The sequence below is a fragment of the Myxocyprinus asiaticus genome, chromosome 2, assembly GCF_019703515.2.
Source record: "Myxocyprinus asiaticus isolate MX2 ecotype Aquarium Trade chromosome 2, UBuf_Myxa_2, whole genome shotgun sequence".
Lineage (NCBI taxonomy): Eukaryota > Metazoa > Chordata > Actinopteri > Cypriniformes > Catostomidae > Myxocyprinus > Myxocyprinus asiaticus.
The window spans coordinates 60,798,898-60,814,006 of NC_059345.1; the positions used below are offsets into that span (position 1 = coordinate 60,798,898).

At 46.6% G+C, this 15,109-nt stretch overlaps 1 protein-coding gene across 1 annotated transcript in view; it reads right to left on the reverse strand.

The window, feature by feature from the left end:
* The window catches only part of LOC127452865 (aryl hydrocarbon receptor nuclear translocator 2-like), a 1,027,890-nt gene that overhangs the window by 981,220 nt on the left and 31,561 nt on the right, over positions 1 to 15,109 (reverse strand). The gene's annotated exons all lie outside the window — the stretch shown is intronic.

Sequence of the window (15,109 nt, forward strand, 5' to 3'; positions counted from 1 at the left end):
AATGGCTCCTGACGTTTCTTCCAGGATGATCAGGGCAACGGGCATGAAACTCCCTGATTAACTCCGGGTCCAGGATGTCCCGGGAAGGAACCCACGAGCACTCCTCCAGACCGTAGCCTGCCCAGTCCACCAGATACTGAAGAGACCTCCGTACTCGTCGAGAGTCCAGAATCCGATGGACCGTGTACGCTGGCTGACCTCTGATAATGCGAGGTGGAGGGGAAGGTTTGACTGGGCAAGTATAGACGGTAAGTAACAGGGTTTACTTTCCTTGCAATATGGAATGGGCCAATGTAACGCTGGGCCAGTTTGCGGGACTCCACTCGCAAAGGCAGGTTCTTTGTCGAAAGCCACACCCGTTGGCCTGGGCGCAAGGTAGGTGCTGGTCGGCGATGACGATTGGCCTGGCGCTGATACTGCTGAGACACCTGGAGAAGTTTGTGCCGAGCCTTCCTCCAGGTTAGGTGGCAGCGCCGAACAAAGAATCGTGCCGAAGGAACCCCAACTTCCTGCTCTTGATCTGGGAACAGTGGGGGGACGAATTCCAAACTGGCACTCAAATGGAGACATCGCAGTAGCAGAGTAACAAAGAGTGTTATAAGCATACTCAGCCCACATGATGAAGGATTCCCAGGTGCTAGGATTATTCGCAGCCATACACCTCAGAGTGGTCTCTAGATCCTGGTTCAACCTCTCAGTTTGGCCGTTGGACTCCAGGTGGTAGCCAGAAGACAAACTTGCCGACGTTCCTAGCCGTTGGCAGAAGCCACGCCAGAAACGAGAGGAGAACTGTGGACCTCTATCCGTGACAATGTCCTGTGGAATTCTAAAGACTCTGAACACATGGTTAATAATTATCTCTGCAGTCTCCTTGGCAGATGGTAGCTTTTGCAAGGGGATAAATCTGCATGCCTTAGAGAACCTGTCAACTATAATAAGGATGGTAGTGTTACCTTGGGATGACGGGAGGCCAGTAACAGTCAATAGAAAGGTGAGACGAGGGCCGTCGAGGGATGGAGAGAGGATGGAGCAATCCTTGAGTAGATTGATGAGGCACCTTTCCTTGGTTACATGTTGGGCATGCAGCCACAAATGCCTGGACATCCTCCTTGATGGTAGGCCACCAAAACTTTCTTAGGATGAACTCAAGGGTCGTGCAGAGCCAGGATGGCAGGTAAGGCGGGAGCTGTGACCCCACTGGAGGACCTGAGAATGGACAGAGCTTGGGACAAACAAACAGTTACACCAAGTTGGTAACTGTTTGGTGCATGAACGACGTAATTGACCCAGACTATGCCCACTCCAGCTCGGGTCTGGCTCTCATGGTGAAAAGAGCAGCCATCCATGTAAACCTTCGGGAGGTCTTGACAGACAGTTTCATCAAAATAATGATGATTTGAGGGAAGAGAAGGAGTGGTAACGAGGAAGGGCGGGAACCTGTCTGTCTTTCGCAGTCACAATGATGGCACTCGGCCAGGCCCTGACCCAAAACCATCTTGTGGTTCTGAGCGTATCTGACTTCTATGTTGTAGCCTTCTAGTGCCATCATCCATGATGCGATGCGACTGTTGGACACTCGTCCTTCTCTTAGCCGCTGGCTATTGAGGAAGGAGACAGGCTGGTGGCAAGTTTCAATGATTACTTTCTGACCCCCGATGTAGCTGCGAAAGTGTTCCATAGCCCAGACTGTGGCTAGGAGGGCTCTCTCATAGTCGGAGAACTTCAGCTCTACACTGCTCAGAGGTCGGCTTGCGTAGGCAACGACTCGGTTCTCTTTGTCATACCTATGTGCCAGGGCGGCGCTGAGGCAGTGGGAGGAGAAGCTCGCCTCTAAATGAAACTCCTTATCCTTGTCTGGGTAGGCAAGGCAAGGGGCTGAACAGAGCTTTGCTTTCAGTTCTCTGAAAGCCTGCTCTTGAGGGTCTCCCCATTCAAAAAACCTTGTCTTTCCAGAGAAGCTCAGTAAGGGGCCTGGCTATCTTTGCATAGTCCTCGATGAACTGTCTGGAGTAGTTGCAGATGCCCAAGAAGCTCCTGAGTCCCAACACGTCGGTTGGGGCTTTGATGTTTTGGATGGCTTGAACTCTCCCTGCTTGGGGTTCAATGCCATTGGCATCCACCAATAAGCCCATGTACTCAACCTTGGTGCAGCACCACTGACCCTTGGAGAGGGCCAGCTTGGCTCCTGCGCTGGAAAGCTGGCTGAGCACATATCGTATTTCGGTTAGGTGTGCTTCAAATGTCTGACATCGCATGAGGATGCCATCCACATAGATCAGGTTGCCGCGGGCAGTAGCATCACTCATGGCTTTGTGCAAGAAGATATTAAACTCAGCTGGGGAGTTTGAATATCCGAATGGGCATCGGTTCCAAGTGAACTGTCGATTGCCAAAAGAGAAAGCCAGCTTGTACTGATCCACTGGGTCGACTGTCATTTTCCAAAACCCATTGGACACGTCGACGGTCGAAAAGAAACAGGCTCTTTTCACTTTCGCAAGCTCCTGATCCAGGTGGATCATGGGCCATCGTGAAAGAGGGACCTGTTTGTTCAGTTGTCGATAGTCAATTGTCAAGCACCACTTTCCATTTGGCTTCAACACCAGCCACAATGGTGAGTTGTATGTGGAGTTACACTCCCGAATAATGTGTTTCCTCAGCAACATGTCGAGTATCTCTTGGATTGACTCGTAAGCGGCTAAAGGCATTCTGTACTGGCGTATGAATGTGGGTGGTGCATTTGGGTCAGTTGGGATACGAACTGTATGGAGTTCGGTGATTCCACAGTCATTGGAATCCCTTGAAAAGATCTGTTGGAAGTTGTGAAACAACTTCTGCAGTTCTTGTCTTTGACCCTCCGCTGTTAAGGCATCTGCCTTAGTAAGTTGTTGTGCTATTTCATCCTCGAATCCTGGATAAGGTTCCTCTGGCAGGGAACCGGCTTCGTCACCAGTTGAAATCATGTCACCCGAATGAGCAGCGAGGGCGTACACAGTCATGTCCGTTTCTGTGCCCAAGGCAGTACTGCAGACTTCTTTATTGTGAAGCCCCTCATGACAAGCAACTGTGATCATTTTGTTCGGGAAGGTGAGAAGGAGGGGTTCGAGGTTCTCCCCCCTCGTCAAGGATGGAGGCAGCTCTCCAATCACGGGCACTGTCAGCTCGAAGTCATGAAACGAGCTGTTGATCAGCAACCCTAATGGTTTACGTGCCGTCACAAACAATTTGTATGTTTGTTAGGTTCTGGAAAAGCAAGTAAGCTGAGCGGTTGTTGATCTCAAGCAGAGGTGTACCACAGACGGTCAGGCTGAGTTCCCAGAAGTATGGCAAGGGTTGGAAGAATGCCTGTGAACCAGATATCATCTGTCCCTTGAGGATCATGAGGCAGACAGGGGCACCTGCAGTTCTAGCTGGGATAGTCAGGTCAAACTCGCTCGCTGCCTGACACGCCTGAGGGATGGTCTGATCAGACAACATGTTTTCTGGATCAACCACTGCCGGATGGTTTTCAATGCTTGCCTGAGACCATAGGAGCTGGTTGACAGTGTCCAGTAGAGCACCTAACCTAACAAGGATATTGGCCCCCACGAGGAGTGAGGGGTCAAGTTGGGAAATCACACTCATGAAGTGTGTAAACCTCTTCTTTCAAATTTGAATGGAAAGAGCACATATCCCAATAGCCTTGATGGGCCTCTGCGGTGACTCTGCAGAAAGAAGGCGGTGACTTTTGCGCACGAAAGACAGAGAGGAGCTGTTCTGACACAGTTTGTTGTACAAAGCTTGACTAACAGCAGACTTTTCAGACCAGAGTGCGACAAACACATCAGGTACCAAGATACCATTAGCATGCATGCCTCCAGCTATGCAGGGGCTGTACAAAGCTGGGTTTGAGTTTTCTAGCAAGAAAAGGAATGATTCGTGGGTGCTCACGGGTCCGCCAAGCTGCGGTGTCGGTGGAGTCACAGATGACTCATGAGGCTCAGAGCCAAGATGAGTCTGGATGTCTAGGTAATGACAAAGCGCTGACTCAAGAACAGTATCACAAGTGGTCTCTCCTGACTCTTGGATATAAGTGACCCGGTTGTCTGAAGCGTGACAGCTGTGGGCTAGATGGACCGGATTCGGGACCTGGGCCCACATGTGCCCGCAAAGGCAGTCGATCAGTGGGGCCAGTTGGTCCAGCAGGTCATGGCCGATAAGAAGTTGTTCTGTATCGAAAGCACAGATGTAAATGGGATGATTGAGGGTTGTCTCCTGGAAGGTGTTATCAAGCCAAGCGTGTTTTCTGATGGAGGCTCTGTTTTGTGTGTAGCTGACAAGGCTCACATCACAGGACTCTGTCTGCAGTGGTTTACCAAAAGAGAGCATTGCCCTGGTGACTTCTGCAAAAGTCTCCTCGCACATTAGGCTGATTTCAGACCCAGTGTCCAGTAACGCATGGATGTCTATACACCTTCCTACTGACACTGAGGTGTATATGCGTCTGGCACTACCCTTGTGGACAAGGTCTCCCAAGAATTGAAAAAGCAGAGCATGGGTATTGGGCATGACTGCCACTGGGTGCGTCTGGGTCTTCCCTGTGTTCTTCTCCCAGCCTACAAAGTAGACTTTGGGGGAAGAGGAGAGGAGTGTATGGGCTAGTCACGCAGATGGACTGTCACCATCTGGTTTTTTGTGGCCATCGTCTGACCTATGCTTTGTCACGTCCGCTAGGCTTTTCTGGATGAGGCTGAGCTGACGCTTCAGATCACTCTTTCCGGGAGGCTCCGAATGATTCCTTTTATTTCCATTCCACTGTCTGGGGCTTTTCAAAAACCTGACATTCCTTTTCTTTGGAGAGGGATTCTGTTTTTTCTGACCCTGGGAGGGACCCTTGTGGTCATTTCCTTTGTTTCTCCAACCCCCCTGTGGGTGGTTGGGCAAGCGTTTTGGGGCTGCCGCTTCGCAGCTTACTCTAGGTTGAGGTATTTCATAGCCCTCAAGCCCTAAGTCTGCCCTCTCTGAAGACTGGATGCCTAGGACTCTGACATCGTCTTCTGGTTTATCAGTCGGACGCACGACTGTTTCCCAAGTCATTTGGGCCATCTTCCTAATTCCCTGCATGGTCGGTCTACCCTGTTTACACATCAGTGTAATGTGGGTTCGCATGCAGGGGTGAAGGTTATGGAGGAAGAGAGATCTGAACCATCGCTCTTCTTCCAGACCTGGCTCATTACTTCCTTGGAAGTATGCATTCCTTAAACGCCTATAGTACTCCCTAGGAGGCTCCAACCGCTTCTGTTGGATGCGGATGGCACTGAGGGTGGCTGATGTTTCATCAGTATATGGCGAGTACTCCTCGCACAGAACCCTGCAAAGCCTTGGGTAGCTGTCACGAATGTGCGGCGGTTGAGTCTCAGCGAAAGCGTGGACGCTTCTGGAAGTTGTTTTCCAGATGAGTTTCAACTTCTCACACACCGAGGCATGAGGCAAGTTGGCAAGACAATGTTCGATTTCCCTAAGGTAATCATTGACGTTTGAAAAATGTCCTTTGCAAAGGAGTCAAGCTGGTGCATGAGTAGACCTGTGTCTTGGTCCCGCTTGTATCCATCTGACTTGTCAGAGGATGAGTACCAGTGCCTGCCCCCATTGCCATGGCGTTGGGTGAGACCACTTCCTCCTTGTGGTGAGGAAGGCATCCTGCTGGGGTGGGGCCTAAAAGACACCTGAGGGGAAGATTGGCGAAATGTGGCCTTGCCCCCGAAATGTGGTGGACTCACGTCCCGAACAGAGATGTGCTCTAGCTCCAGGAGTTGGAGCAATGGTTTCGAAATACTACCTGAACCAGGGGTAGGGTATTTCACCGTAGCACCATCCTCTGAGTCCTCTGACCCACTCTGGTCAAAGATGGGGTAGCGGAGCACTTCTTGAGTTTAGCCCGTATGTCTCGACTCTCTTGCCGGACTCGGTCGTCAGCGACCTCTCAGCTTTCTTTTTCAGCCGAGTCTTTCTACACACTCCTCCAGCACAGTATTTGTAGTCTTGAGATCTTGATGTAAAGCGCGATTGCTTGCATCAAGCCGACTACACTGGGCTGTAAGTGTCTTTACCTCGTCCTTGAGTGTTGCTATTTGCAACTGGGCCTTGTGGTGGTAAAGTAGAAACAGCCTACCAACTACCTCCTGGACAGTGGTTACCTTCCCTTGAGGATCGTGTGCATTATCTACCACGGCGGCCATTTCAGCGTCACACTGAGATTGTGTGTAACTGTTAAGCTCCTCCCTTTCTTCTCTAGAGACAAGGACGAGGTCAGCGATCCAGTTGGACAGTGAGGTTTCCTCACCTGACCTGGGAGCTTCAGCTCCGGACGCTGATGGGGACTGGCTACTCATATCTCCCTGGTTTGATAGGTGAGAGGGTGATGTCCAGTGGACCCCTATAGGAACTCTTTACGAGTTAACAATTCTGAAACCTTAGCTGAGTTTTAAGGGTTGCGACTTATGACACCTGTTGCTCTGTGGAAAACACTGACGCACCAGTCGTTATCCTGAGAAAAGAATGCACAAGGGGAACCACTTACCTGTCACTCACGAGCAACTGCTTTGTATTATTAACTGTTCCTTGAGCTGCTAATTTAGGTGTTAATAATCACAGTATGACTATCAGTACGCCAGACTACTTTGTTAGTATCTAGCGACTGAATCTCTCAAACACAAACAGAGGGAGTAATGAATTAGTACCAAACTAGCAACCACTAACACAACACTTGCAATGATTCACAACCACAACCGGCCTTGTGTCTTAGCAGTTTGCACTTCCTGGAGAAAAAGGAAGCCTTTGGCTACTCTAAAATATTTAGGATTTATTTGCAAGAATATTGGCGGAAGCCAACAATTATCACAGCCTCACACGGGGCACCAATTATTATGTAGGTGCTACTGGTTGTTTAAATCAGTTTTACTATCAGAAATTATCAATAATTAATTGTTATTAATTATGGAATAATTAAATAACAATTAAATAATAATTAAATAGAATTTAACTCATTAAATTATATTCTTGGGGCACCACTCTTTGAAAAGAGAAAAATGATAGCAAGTTACTGATTGAGTCTCACAAAAACAAAATCTACCCTGAAGGTTGAGTATCTTAATTGTTCATCAAAATAATCAAAAAGGGGGAAAACTAGTTAAATTATTGCTATACAAATCTAATAGTAATCTAGTTACAGTTAGTTTCTAACACCAATAAAATAACAGTACTCTGAGGTAACTTGGGAGTTCTTGACATGGCAGAGGTTGGCTTCAACACAATATTCAAACAAAAACAAACAGGAGTACTTATTATAATATAACAAGATTTATTATAATCAAGCAGTAGTGAACACAGCCAATACTATCTGAATATAATCCAAAAAAAATAAAGGAAATCCTAAACTAACAGTGGAGCTATATGCTAGTGTGTGTGTGTGTGTGTGTATATATGAGTGTGTGTGTGTGTGTGTCCAGATGTGGTAACAAAGGAATCAAAATGGAGGATCAGGTTCAAAATGGAGGGTTAGATCCAAAATGGAGCTGATACCACGTGAGGGTGGAACTGACGAAACAAGCGGGAGAATTTGGTTCACCAGTCGAACATAAACCGTGGCGCCGCTCACTCAGTGAATATCAGTGAGAGAGAGAGAGAGAATGAGAGTGAGAGGAAAAGTGCATGCAATTTAATTTAGGGTAACCGCTCATAACAGCTGGACTGAATTACTAGTTCAGATCACTCAACAAAACAAACGTAAACTCCGCCAAAAAAACTAAATACAAATCTCCCAACTCAAAACAGCAAACAGCGAGCAGAGTTTAACATACAAATATACTCAAAACATCAGCATTTAGAATCAAAAATACGATTTAGTTTCGCAAGAAAAATCACAGTTTCTAAACTAAATCTGCCCAGATATCAAGCCTTACTTGGGAAATCCTGTGTGATTTCAGTAGGGTTGTCCGTTGGAATTCCTGTTGCAGTGAGCGGTCAGGAGAAACGGTCTGGATGGTACCTTGTCCTATGCTCGTCAGCGAAAAGACACGTGTCTGCTTTATTCTTCGGATCCAGCGATGGAGAAGAATGCAGAAGGTAGTCAACGTTGAATGAAAAAGAGGGAGAAGAGAAACTGGTCACCTTTCCGTTTTTCAAAATATATTCACTGTTGCTTTACAGTGAAACTGAACCGGTTGAAAGTATACTATAAGACTTGAACAAAGCTAAGTTAATCTTACTCTACCGTGGCCAAATGGTGAGGTTAGAAAAACGTGGTCTCTTTGTTCTCAGTCCAAAACGGAGGGAAAACTCCTTCAGTACGTGTACAGTACAGATGTCCCTTAACAGCCATCCAGAGCTTAGCACAGAGAGGCCGAACTACATCTGTCCACTGGTTTTATTGATGACGTCATCGGTCGTAGGCCGCTTTCAACCAATGACATTTGAGACTGGGTCCATAGGCGGGACTTCGCATCCAGTTGTGAATTTAAGAAGGATCCTGGGAAACTGAGTTCAATGTCTCTCCTTTGATTATAGAACAAAGGGCCATGCGGTCTTTGCTGCCATTTTGAGTGGGCCAAAGCCCTACATAAATAACAACAACAGCAGGTTTTAAGCAGACTATCGTAAATTTACCAACCCCTAATTCACTCTTAAGAGCACTTTCACACCACACTGGCTTATGCTTGGCAAGTTGTGAGAAGTCAGTTGTCAAACAGAACCAAACTTTGAAGTAATGATTCAAGTTATTATTTTGGATTCTTATGCATACACACTGTGACAAAACTTGCATGTAGGATGCCTCACACGGGACACCAATTATTATGTAGGGCTTTACTGGTTGTTTAGATCAGTGTTACTATCAGAAATAATTAATAATTATTTCTTTAGTTATTAATTAATATTTAAATTAATTAATTGAATCTAACTCTTTAAAACCACATATGGAGCTCCAGTAAATGTAGTGCGCTATGTTTAGGAGCGGGTTTGGTTATTAGCAACAATTAATAATTATCAAAGATAATTATTAATTATTAAAATCAATAGAACATTGATGAGAATCAATGTTAGCTTTTTTTAATCCTTTAAATCAACAATTATCAAAGATAATCACTAATCATTAACATCGATGAAACATTAATTAAAATTAACACTAGCTTATTGATCCTTCAAATTCAACAATCATCAAAGATAATTATCAATTATCAAAACTTAATAGAATATTAATAAGGATTAATATTGCCGGGGCACCACCCTGGAATCAGGGACTAATAACCAGATAGTATAACAGTCTCAATATTATATTGTTTTCTTAGGAAAATCGACATCCGAAGAATATCGATTTTCGGAAGAATAAAAACAATGAATGAAGGCTTGAACCCGAGCACTGACATCCTGTCAGCATGTGACACAAGTGTATGCAAAACAAACCAAAACACTTCTCTTTGAAATATAACAAAGTTTATTTATGCAGTAATATCAATTAATAATTAATACAATGCAGTCAATAAACTTCCGACTTACAACTACAAACTAAACAGTGATGTGATTAGATATGGAAATCAAAATAATTCTATAACACATGAGGGTGTGTGTGTGAGTGGGTGTGTGTGTGTGTAAGGAGGGACGTGCACAAAATGGCAGACGTGACTCTTGTGGAGAGTATTTCAGGCGAGACTTCCGGCCAGAGAATATGGCCGTGAATGTGGGTGGAGAGAAACCAGTCAATGGCGTCTACCAGTTTACCGCGTGTATCCGCTTGTATGATAGCTTAGGGACAAAGCTGAGCTTTATCACGAAGCTATCTACTAGCCAAAAATGTGTGCGAGAATGTTTATGAGGGGTCGCGCGTGTGTGTGTGTGTGTGTGTGTGTGTGGTTAGTATGAGAGAGAGAGAGAATAAAGTGACGGCCCCAAAGCCAATTTTGCGATCGTGGGAGAGAAAGCAGCTGTTAGTTTATCACTCAGACGCGGTGGACGGCTCGTAAACCATCCCGCAGTCTTTGATTCTTTAATGGATAAACTCAGTGTGCCGGTCTCACCCGTGATGGCGGAAATGCACAACAGTCCAATGTGGTTGGACTACAACAAAGCAAATCTCATTCATGATAATTAAATACCTTGAGTATTAGCCGCAATGAGCAGACTCGGCGGTCCTTAAACTGTACAAGCAATAACCTTGATACACAAGAATAACACACTATAATATTCTATCTCTGCCCAGACGTAAACCTCTTACTTGAATCGTATGAGGACATAGAATGTATGTTCATCCGTCCTTTAACTCCAACTCGGTTCCTCAAAGCTCGGGTGATGACGGGAGGCCGTTTCCTCGCTCTGTCGGCAGGCGGTAAGGCTGCTGATTCTCGGCGGGCTGGTGGAGAAATCAGCGACATTGACTTGATTGAAGATGGAAGACAAATCTTTTCTCTCTTCACTTCTGCAGACAAACAGATGAAGATGCGGATTGCTGTGTTCGGTGGAACACAGAGTAATCTCAACTCGTCCAGCGGGATGGAGATTGTATGGCCACAGTTTCAAGTTGGACGTTACTTCCTTGTGCCACGAGGCTACACCTGAGAGCAGCGATGAGCTGCGTCTACACACAGCGAGCAAAGTTGCTGGAAGCAAATCACGGAAGCATTTCAGAGGTATTTCTACTCCTGATGATGTCATGGTTGAGGGACGTTCTGTTGTGTGCCTCATCCAATAGGAGTTGAGAGTTCGATCCTTTAGTGAGCAAGGCTTCATGGGATTTGTAGTCTGTTTTCGACTCCCTTTGTTTGATTTTGGTGTGGTTTTTATCAGTAAGATTTATGACTTGGTATGTGGGCCTCAGTTAGGTTTTACGACTGGGTTAGGCCTGCCTTTGTCTTCTATCTGAATACATGAGGCCCAACAGCACTGAGGAATTTAAAGTCCAGTTTTCGGTGTGCTATTGCAGAACCAATGTCCAAAAGTATTTGTCTGTCGTAGACAACAAGTCAATTAACATCCAAGACAAAAAAACAAAGAATTGTGAACAAAACAAACAAAAAACTGCAGTGTTGTGTCAGAGCTCGCAAAAGCAGCAGCCATACTTGGTGCCATCTTGAGTCAATTTCGGAGTGTCCTACTCGCTTTTCTGAAACAAGGCAGCCTTGATGATGTATGCGGCCGACAAATGCGACCTCCAGAGGATGCAGCCTTTGAAACTCACCTTTAAACTCTTCTTCCATCCAGTAATAATAAATTACTTTGATTAGTCCACCCCAAACAGCGCTTAGAAAAGGAACAGGTGCCAAGTGACAGCGCCGCCAATGTGCTGCTTTAGCAGCGGTCTGGACCTCTGGACAGTAATTTACTGCCGATTAATGATATTAAAACTTTTTGAATAATTAATTAATTTAAAAAACTAACAATCACAATGATTTGTACCTGTGGCTGCAAACCCGCCACAGCATTATTTATATAATTGTTTCTCATGCAGCGACTGTGATTGGTCCATCCTGACCAGCGCTGAGAAAAGTAACAGGTGCCACGTGACAACGCCGTGTATGCACTGCTTCAGTAGCTGTCTGGACCTCTGGATAGTAATTTAGGCCCTGTCCCAATACCCCACACTTGAAGCTTGGCCACTTGAGTGCACGTGCACACGACAGGAAGTGTTCAAGACTGTCCCATGTCTAAAACATGCCAAAGCTCAGTGCACTTAACCCACAATAAATCCACACTAGCGTGAATACCGCTTCGGAGCAGTCTTTCAGGCTAAGTGCATCCCAGAGTTCATCACGATCTGGAGTCACACCCTGCCTACCTAAGCAATCGGTGTACAGTATTTTCGCCATGATGATGTCAAGGGAAGCTTTTCAACATAAGTTATTTACTATAATCAGATAGTGGAAACGTAAGTGAAGCATACATTTATTTTAGTATAAATCAATATATTCTAAAAAATTCTTCTGCTCAAACAAGGGGACCGTCCAGTTGAGGATCACGTCTGTGAATTTTTAGAACTAGCGAATTTAGTGCACTATCCTGACCACTCTCTGGTGGTTTTCCTCCGGACCAGTCTGAATAGTGCACTGAAGGAACTGATGCCTCCGGCTAATCCTCACTGGACACTGTGAGTATGTGGAGAAGGCTCTGGAACTTTGTGGTTCCCCTTTCACAGTGGATTATGGTGGGAACCCCGGGCTAAAACCTGCATCCACGGCACCTTGCTCCGAGCCTCCCACGGCACCTTGCTCCGAGCCCTCCACGGCTCCCACGTTTCCTTGCTCCAAGCCTCTCACGGCTCCTTGCTCCAAGCCTCCCACGGCCGTCCCAGAGCCAGCGTTCAGGCCTGTTTCAGCCCTAGTGGAATTTTCAGGGGGGCCACCACGGCTCCGCCCTTCGAGCCTCCCACAGCTGTGCTCATGGTAGTCCGGAAGCGGAGGAGGAGAAGGGCTCCTGCTGCACAGTCGCTGCCTGTGCTCACGACCACGGAGGTCGTTCCCCAGTCGCTGCCCGTGCTCACGACCATGGATGTCGTTCCCCAGTCGCTGCCCGTGCTCACGACCACGGAGATCGTTCCCCAGTCTTCTACGGCTCTGCCCCTCAGGCCTCTCCGCCCTCCTTGGCCCCGCCCCTCAGGCCTCTTCTGGCTCCGCACTCCTCGTCTCCACCTGCCTTCATTGAGCCTCCCTCGGCTCCGCCCTCACCCCCTGAAACTCCACCTCTTACGGTTCAGCCCGCTCTGCCACTATCTCTACCTCCTGAGTCTCAAATCCTCCATCCTCCTGTGGTTCCGCCCGACCCCATTCCGGGTCCTTCTCCTGAGTGTCCAGTTTTTGATCCTCCAGCAGCTCCACCACCTGTCTCTCAAACTCCGGCTGATCCTGCGGCTCCGCCTGCTCTTCATCCTGAGACTCCTCCGACTTCTCCGCCCGCTCCGTCTCCGGACCCATTTCCAGCTCTGCCATTGGGATCTCAAGTCCCTACTCCTGCTGCTCCACCTCTGGATCCACCTATGGTTCCACCCCCTAAGTTTCCACATCCTGCGGCCAAACCGCCGAACCCAGTTCCCTTCAAGCTGCCTCCCAGGCCTCCTGACCCGGTCCTTGCTCTGTGGCCGCCTTCCAGGACTCCTAACCCTGTTCCTGCTCTGTGGCCTCCTCCCAGGCCTCCGGATCCTGTCATTACCCTGTGGCCGCCTCCCTGGCCTCCTGACTTGGTCCCTGCCCTGTGGCCGCCTCCCAGGCCTCCTGACTTGGTCCCCGCTCTGTGGCCGCCCCCCAGATCCTGTCATTGCCCTGTGGCCACCCCCAGGCCTCCAGATCCTGTCATTGCCCTAAGGTTGCTTCCCAGGCCACCTGTCCCCGCCTTGTGGCTGCCTCCCAGGCCTCCTGACCTAGTCTCTGCCCTGCAGCCGACCTCCCAGGCCTCCTGTCACTGCTCTGTGGCCGCTTCCCAGGCCTCCTGATTCTATCCCTGCCCTGAGGCCGCCCCCCAGACCTTCAGACCCAGTCCCTGCCCTGGGGTCTCTGAGTGTCATCCTACCCTCCTCATCTGCCTTTTTTTTTAATGTGCAAAGTATTGAAAATCAAAATGAGTAAAACAAATTAACTTTTACAAGTTATTTTCACGCAATCAAAACATAAAAATGTACTTACATATTTTCTACAGCACAATACACTTCCAACAACCAGTAGTGTATTAATAACATTTTCAGTTATTTATTTTACATAGGCTATAACAGTCACCGCTACCAAAAACAATCAGTCTTCAGCCGAGTGAAAATACAAAAACAGGGGCACGTTCAATCTCTACAGTTGCTACAGTTTCCGGGTTGAATGACATGTTTCCTCGAAACGGTGTGCAACGGGCTTTGAGGTACGTTTTCTCTCATTTGATGGGTGTGTCAGAGGTGTTACCCAATCAGCAGCGATGTGTATAACCCCGCCGTATTAAAAAGGCAGTGTGCACAATGGATCCAACTAAAGTCCTTTACAAATGTGTCCACTGCAGCTTGGTGTATGCAACAACTGAAGATATTAGAAGAAATGTTTGCCTTGTCATCCTGAAATGCGAGGCAAATGTTGGATCACCATAATTAGGAACCACAGTTTCCACATATCTCTTCACTCGATTGGGATGTTCTCAGCTATTCTGGACAGCAAGGGAAGTGACTGTAACATCAAGCATATTTTGTAGTATTAAACATGTATTTAAACCGATTTCATCAGGCTCAGAAAATTCTTTGAACAGAACGCAAAGAACGGCCTTCTCAGCTGCCATAGTTGCAACGCTTTCATAACACAACAGGGTGTTCAACGTACCACCGTTTCTGTTTAAATAAACATTTTGCTATGTTTTGTCGGGGCTGAATGTACCCCAGTTGTCGCAACCAGCATCAACATCGTTAAGTCCCAACGTGCAATCAATCAAGTCATCAAGTCATCTACACACTCACAGTCTTCACGTCTACTTGCACACTAGTGGCCAAACACTGGAAATAAGTAAGACAAGTGGGTAAGTAGGCAAGACCAAAACCACAAGTGGGGGTATTGGGACAGGGCCTTACACTTGATTAATGATTTAAAAAGTTAGAGACACTAGAACGCATTGAATGCTTTTTGAAGTTTCGAGCAGCAGGCTCGGTTACAATCTTACAAGACTATTATGCCTACTCCCAGGATCTATTAAAATGTATCAATATAAATACTCTGAACTTTCACACATCAAAGCTCTGTATTGGTTAATCAATAACCAACTAAAACATTTCTATGGCTTTCAAGAGTGAAGCGTATGTCTAATTACCTCTCTGGAATGATTTTCATCTCTTAGTGCCTTGACTTCTCCTCTAAAGTTATTAAATACTTTGATTTATGTTGATTTCTTCTTGAATTGAATCTTACATCTTTCTGTGGTTCTTTCATTTAAGACAAGACGAAGTATATGCAAATGAAAAAAAAAATTGTGAATCAAATATTTTATAGATATACTCTAATATATTTCTTAAAATAATTTCTCTTGACTTATAATGGACTATCTGGTATAACTTGCTCTCTTTAATGAAGTGTGCTGGTTTAGGTGCAAGTAGCTGTTCTTATTCTCTATACAGATTCAAATTTAATGTCCTTTG